The 7825-nt window shown below is 39.8% G+C and overlaps 1 pseudogene; it reads right to left on the reverse strand.

Moving 5' to 3' along the window:
* Nucleotides 1-1824, reverse strand: part of LOC102470322 (X-ray repair cross-complementing protein 5-like) — an 8210-nt pseudogene extending 6386 nt beyond the window's left edge.
* Nucleotides 1825-7825: the final 6001 nt, after the last annotated feature.

A 7825-nucleotide genomic window follows, 5' to 3' on the forward strand; every position in this document is an offset into this window, starting at 1 on the left:
CTGGAGATGCTATAGGATGCTTCCCCTTCCTTAGTCTTGCACTTCTTAGCAGACTTTTCATGGCTGTCTTGAAAGATGTCCTGAGCAATTACTTGATCCTTTGTCTTGATGGCTCCCACCAGAGGGCAAAAGGTCTTCATTTTAGAGAGAGGAAACTGAAATTTCAGTCACCTCAGTGAGGACATCCAGCATATTCAAAATACACAACTGAAAGGGAGAAAGAGTTTCCTGGGGATGGAAATCTCTGTGCAGAAGATACTGAAACCATCTCTGAAACAGGATCTGGGATTTGAGTGGTGAAAATAAATCTTCAATGGTGTCTTCTCCCTCAATTTTTTTAAAAAACCAAGCTCATGGAATCAATCCAAGCATTGACCATGCTCAACTGTCTCTGTGGGAGTATATTTCTTACTATTTTTCAAGGAAGAAAACATGGATTACAACAAGTCTTCCATGAAAGGCAGCTGCATATACATTAAGCACTCATAGGCATCCTTGACATGCGGAAAAGCCAGGCCCACCTGAGAATTAGTCTTAGGGTGATAAGCATATCGAATCATGGCCACCATGCCTGATTCATCCAACGCATGATCCAGAGAGGAAATGCAACTGTAGTTGCCTCATTATCTCTTGCTGCAAAGACCTTTATTATTTGATATCCCAGAAAGAATTTTGTCTGGATCGCAGAAGATCTACAAAATCCCCAAACAGAGGACCTCCTACCTTCCAATTTATATCTCAGTTGTTCCTCATCTACATTAGAAAAAGAAATGATATCACTTCCATCGTGGTTCTCTCAGATAGTATCCTCTTTTGGAACTTCAGTTTCGCTGTCATCATTTAAGCCATACACTAGATCTCTTTGTATGTTTTCCTTTTTTAAGGTTCTTGCATCCATAGTTTTCCAAGCTTTTGTAACTCCGTCTTGTAGAATTGATTTATAAGCCACAATCTTTACAGATACATTGGAGTCAATGGTCAGCTGATAGGTCAGGACACAGAACTCTTCTGAAGTTTCTTAAAGACACACAGTTCTTGCAGACTCTCACAGAGGGATAAGTTTCATCTTACTCATTTCACCCTCTAAGGACATCATCATGGGACCAGCAGTTGGTGTAATGGTATGTCGCTGGACTCCCATCTAGTTGACCATGGTTCGAGTCCCGGACATTTCAACTTCTAAGGACATAGACCAGCAGTTGGTGTAATGGCATATCGCTGGACTCCCATGTAGTTGACCATGGTTCGAGTCCCGGACCTGGTGACTTAAACTCATGCCAGGTGCATATGCATACATGCCCGAGATCCTGAGAAGGAATGGAGGAGAAGAGTTTGCGGTGTGGCCATCACCCCAGTGGGTGATTTCTCACTTTCTGTCTCTGACTCTCTCCGTCTTTCTGGCGAGTGCACATGTCCTATAGCAAACACCTCTCAAAAAAAAAAAAAAAAGATTTTTCATCATCTAAATACCTTCCTTTTGCAGCCCAGTAATTTCTTTCTGATTTAAAGAGGGCCATGGTGGTCCAAGCACACGCTGCCCTCTCTTCCATCCTCAGTTCTTTCTTATCAACCAGGAAAGGCAGAAAGAACTGGAGGAAGATGTCAAGTTTCTTCAAGGGATGAATGATAATATCCAGGTGCTGTTTTCTGAATGGGCTGCTGAGATCAGTGAGCAGTTTGATACGCCTCTTCTCAAACTTCATTCCTGCAGTTTCACATTGACTCAAATCCCTCTCCTGATCATGCATCAAGGAAGTCACTTTGTTGAGAATCTGATCGAATTCTGCTTTTAGTGTCCTCCAGCAAATCAAAATTTGGCAGCATCAGGACTGGCAGACGGTGTAATAGTTATATTGTGGGACTCCCATATGGACAACCATGGTAAAACTTATTTTATTCATACTTTTTTTTTTGAGAGACTTTTGCTATAGGTAGGGCGTGTGCACTCGCCAGAAAGACAGAGACAGAGAGACAAAAAGTGAGAAATCACCCTCCAGAGGGGATGGCCATGCCACAATCCCTTCTCCTCCATTCTCCTCTCAGGATCTTGGGCATGCACGCACATGTGTCCACTGTGAGTTTAAGCCACCGGGTCTGGGACTCGAATTGCGGTCGACTACGTGGGAGTCCAGTGACATAGCCATTACACTAACTGCTGGTCCCCGCGGGCAGGATCTTGGGGAGTGATTTCTTACTTTCCTTCTCTATGTCTCATTCTTTTTCTCTCCAACGAACATCTACGTCCTGTGGTAAAAACAAAACAACAAACAAAAAAAGTTGAATTAAACAAGTCTGTTTGGGTACAAAAAAAATTGAAATCCAGGCACATTTTTTTTTTTCATAATACTCATTTTCCATGAACATCTTGAAGACCCCTTGTAAAGTTTTTAAACAGTAAGAGGCTGCTCAAGAAGGTGTGCTTGGAACCAGCAGATGGTGTAATGGTTATGTCACTGGACTCTCACGTAGTCAACTGCAGTTTGAGTCCTGGACCCAGGGGCTTAAACTCATGCTGAGTGTGTGTGTATGTGTGTGCCCAAGATCCTGAGAGGAGAATGGAGGAGAAGGGATTGTGGTGTGGCCATCCCCAAAATCCCCTCCACCTCCTCACCCCCAAGGGATGATTTCTCTCTTTCTGTCTCGTAGGTCTTTCGCTGTCTTTTGGGTGAGTGCATGCACCCTATGGCAAAACCTCTCCAAAAAAGGAAAAAAAAAAAAAACAAAAAAACACAGGTGTGCTGTCAGAGGAGGTGAGCTAAGAGGAGGAAGTCAACAGTGTCAAATGCTATTGAGGTAAGTAAGATTTGGGATTTAGCTTAAATTCAGCAACGAGGAGCTGCTAGTGACACCAGTTTCCATAGCTTTGTAGAGACAGAAGCCTGATTCTCATGAGTGAGAATGCAGTGGTAAATTAAAATATAAACTTCAAATTCCAAAATTATAGCTGCAAAAAAAGAAGAGAAGCATGATAGAAGCTGGAGTGAGAAAAAGGAATTGTTTGAAATTGGAGAGACCTGAGCATTTTTTTTCTACTTTATTTTGTAATATCTTAGTTACATGTAATTGCTGTACATCTTTGTGGTGTATGATGTAGATTTTCAAAACATGCATGCAGTGGGAACCAGCAGTTTGCATAATGGCTATGTCGTTGGACTCCCCCGTAGTCGACCGCAGTTCGAGTCCCGGACCTGGTGGCTTAAAACTCATGCTGGGCGCGTGTGCGTGCGTGCCCAAGATCCCAAGAGGAGAATGGAGAAGGGATTGCGGCGTGACCATCCCCCCTGGGGGGGTAATTTCTCGCTTTCTGTCTCTATGTCTCTCTCTGTTTGTCTGGCGAGCGCATGCACCCTATAGTGAAAACCTCTCCAAAAAAAAAGAACAAGCATGTAGCATGTGACAATCAAATCAAGAAGAATACCACATTCATTTCCAACAAAGAACATCACATTTGATATATGACTATAGATATTAAGACAGATATAGAGATATATGTATATATATATATATATATAAACTCAGAAATGTCTTTTTTTCCCCACTTAGTTGTGGAATCTAAGTTTGACAATGTCTTTTTTTTTTTTTAATAGATTTTTGCTATCGGGCGCAGAGACAGAGAGACAGAATGAGAGAAATTATCCTTGTGGGGGAATGGCCACGCCACAACTCCTCCTCCATTCTCTTCTTGGAATTTTGGACACACATGGACATATGACAGGTATGAGTTTTAAGCCACTGGGTCCGGGACTAGAACTGCAGTCAATTAGGTGGAAGTCCAGCGACATAATCATTACGCCTTCTGCTGGTCCCGACAATGTCTGTTTTCTGTTTGTTTGTTTTCACTCAGTTACGGAATGCTGTTCATTTTTAAGTGGCAATGGGGGCCCGCCTTTGGCCAATGAGAGGATAGTGGAAGGGTTGAAGTCAAATGAACAGGAAGTGATAACAGAATGAGAGAGTACTTGAATGAAAGTAGAGAAGGAACAAAACTCACAGGGAAGATGGAAGCAGGTGATTCTGAATGGAATATATTAACTATCTGGAAAATGTTATCTTAAAAAAAAAAAAGAAAGTGTTATCTTTTTAAAAAAAATCAAATGGCATTATTAACATCTTCAGGAGTTTCCTAAGAAAGGATTTTCAACTTATAAAATATTATGGATCGTATTTAGGGAAGTCCACTAGTATATTAGTCCAGAGAGCATGTTTTACAACTGAAGGTGCTCTAGGCTGTTTGCAAGTTTGGAGAAGTATTCATGTGTTGTAGACCTCTTCCTTTTTGTTCCTTCAAATAGCTTTCTTGTGAACATGTTCATTCTCTTTATTTTGGCTCTTAATTTTCGAGGGAAGACTGCCTAAATGTTTCTAGTTCCTTATTTCTTACTGCCTTTAGGAGTTTCACATCTGAAGGTTTCACCTCTACCCAGAATCCTCTCCCTCAAATACACTTCTTTCCACTTTTTATTATATCTCATCTCACGGAGATAAAAAAGAACACGGCACAGTTAAAAACCTTTGGATAGGCATAGTTTGTTTTCTAAGAATAAGAAATGGCAGAATGCAGACTTCTACTCTCCCTGGAGGCTAAGGCAGAGTCATGAATCCCAAGGAGAAGACAATGTTCACATTTGATTAATTTTTTGGTTGTATAATTCGTTTAGAAAGCAGTGATTGAATGCTTATGGAGTAACCAAAAACACCAAACAGCGCTATTGCAAAGTCTCATTTAATGTCTCATTAAATGCAAAGGTACTGTTCAAATTCAACCACACAAATAAAATCCTCAACTTTGGTGCTTGCGTTTGAACCGAAACAGAAATTGGGCTGATGAAACTACATTGGCTGCTTTTGACACTAGACTCCAGAATAACCCCAAGTAGCTTCTAAAAAAGTTCAGAAAGATTATGAGATCCAAATCTTAACCAGTGAGACAATTCTAGCAGAAAAATAGAATAGTTCAGCTCAAAGTTATTTATGTGGGAACGAGAGGAAATATTAGATGAAGACAGAAGAAAAGAGAAGGGATAGGGAGACAAGTATTTCTCTAGGAAAAAATGAAAAATCTGTTTTTTTCCCCCCTAGTATGATGTACCATGATGTAAGCTGACTATTAACTCTGCTTACTCTTTGAATTGTTGGAACCAAAGCCATGTGGCATTTGCTCTCCAGCTTCTTTGTATGTTACATTTTTAAATTTTCTTTGGACAAAAGCCCATGGCAACTTACTTGCTTGGGACAATAAATACACAAGCTTCTGGAATCTCAGATACTATCCAGTGTAAAGGGAGCAGATGATTTTAGCATTAAATTAGAATGGGTGTTCTTAGAAGAAGCGCCAATTTAAAATGGTTTACTTCAGGGTTATATTTGAATAGGCATTACTATGAGAAATCGTTATAATTTTTGGTTGTTATTCTCCCACAACTAGAGAAATAGATAATGATAATCTTGTTCTTCCCAAGCTATGGGATCCTTATGGTCCTTTTGTGATCGATGACCACAAACATTTGTGAAGGCACTTCAGAAAGACATTAACTATAGGAGACAAAACAAATACAGTTTTAAATATCCAAATAGAGCCACCAAAAAAAAAAAAAAATCCCATTCCCAAAATAACGACCCTTTGTAACTTACGTTGCTTTGACTGTGGCCGTTTGAGCAATGTGTTATTATTTGGATCATTTTAAAAAACCATGATTTGAAAAAATATGGTGTGAGTTGTCATTCTTTCTAATTAAAAACCAGGCAAGCCCTTAGGTGGGAGTCACAGAGAGCTGCCCTGAGTTTTTCCCAAGCCTAACAAAAGAGAGAAGGACTGGCCACTGCTTGTGCCTGCCAACTGTGTATTGTTAAAGGAATCAAAAAAAAGAGGCAGAGGGGTCAAGGGTTAGGAGCTCATATTTCCACTCTACATGACCCCATCTCAGGCTGGGGTACTCTTGTCATCTCTTTCTGAAGGTCTCTCAACGCAAGGCTCTCCTCCACCCCTTTCGGAAGACTCCCATGTAGACTACGCTGGTGATTAATGAAAAGGCTCACGGGAGACCTTCTTAAAATGCTTTGGACAAAAAGGTCCCCAGCTTGAAGGCTTCAGAAAAATACCTGCAGACTTCACTGTCTTGAAAATATAATAGAAATAGTCGTGTTTTCCACGAATTCTACTTTTTTTTTTTTTTTAAATGACGTGAAATAACTTGATGAATGGCATGCCACTTTCTATTCATGTTACAGGCTGCCACCAGAATACTTACTTAAACTTTCATAATTTATAAATGGCAAAATAGTTGGTTGATGTTTATATTATGTTCATTATTTCAAAGTAGAATAAGGTGACCGTTGAAGAAAATGCTAAAATTTCACTCTGTCTACAAATAACAGAAAATTATGGTCATGGTCTAGCACATAAACTTTAAATTGATAAACTTTTTCATCAACACCTGACAAATGAGAACACCAATGATTAATATTTTCCTTGTGATACTGTCAATGGCTGAATAAAAAGAACACAAAAACACATTTCATTACAATCCACAGTTTATAATCATTACCATGCCACTGGTTCCCTTGCTAGACATTCCTCATGAGATTATTACACATATTAATAAACATCCAAAAGCTATTTTAAAAGATTTTTTTCCCCTGAAATACTTGTATCTTAGTGAAATTAAACATGCTGTGGCTGTTATTTTTTCCAGTGGTTTAGGACAGTGAAATAAGACGTAGACGCTGGCTCTAAGAGCTATCAGGGGTCCAATTTCTGGAAACCCTAATGCCTAATGCCTAACCTACCACTGAACTGATGAAGGCAGTGGCTGGCCAATTCCATACTGTTCGCGCTAATGAGCCTACAGAAAACTAGGAATTATCAGTTAAAGCTGCTGTTAAACTGCTCCCCTTGCACTATATCAGCTACATGACTTTTCTCACCGTCCTACAATCCAATATAGCATCTCTCAAAATAGTTGCTTCTAGTTAACATTGAAATGTGTTGGAGAGAGAGGAATAAAAAAGAGGAAAAGCCATGTTTGCCTGTGATGGAGTGTAAAATATCCCCATGCCAGAGCTGTCATTGGAAACAGTGTGTTCTCTCAATATCATGCCTTCAGTCTGTCTATGTGAAATTTTCTAGGGATACACCTTAACAAGTATATCATTTGCTCTCACTTCCTGTGCTTATCAACTTTCCAACACCAATGGAATTCAGATTTTCTGACCACTGACGTGCAAACCACAACGGGGAGACTGTGAGATAATTCTGCCCAAACCAAAGAGAATCAGAAACACAAGACAGAAACAAATAGAAAAAACCTTTCAAATCCTGATAGGAGAATGGAGGAGAAGGGATTGTGGTGTGGCCATCCCCCCCTGGGGGGTGATTTTTTGCTTCCTGTCTCTCTGTCTCTCTCTGCCTACTCAGTGAGCGTGCGCACCCTATAGCAGAAATTTCTCTTAAAAAAAATTACCCAAGTAATTAGTAACAAAATACTTTTCTTTTATCAAAGTGCTCAACTGACTCCCAAAACAAGAAGCAATATGCTCATTTCACAGAGTACAATTAATCCATTTTTCTGGATAGACTGAATTGTAATTGTGGAATCACCTTAGTTTCAGAGAGAGATGGTGAGAATTTTCCAGTTGCCAAAACAGTGATGTAAAAGGAAGGGTTAACACATCACAGGTTAGCCAGTGGAGAGAAATCTGAGAAACATCTCAAATGATCTAAAAGACCTCGTTGGTTATTTCTAGAGATCCTTAGTCAAATTAAGCTTCAACTCATATTCTTTTCCTTGAAGAGGCTCCTTGATCACATACAGCTACATGTGTTTTC

The sequence above is a fragment of the Tupaia chinensis genome, unplaced genomic scaffold (genome assembly GCF_000334495.1).
Source record: "Tupaia chinensis unplaced genomic scaffold, TupChi_1.0 Scaffold149537_1, whole genome shotgun sequence".
Classification (NCBI taxonomy): domain Eukaryota; kingdom Metazoa; phylum Chordata; class Mammalia; order Scandentia; family Tupaiidae; genus Tupaia; species Tupaia belangeri.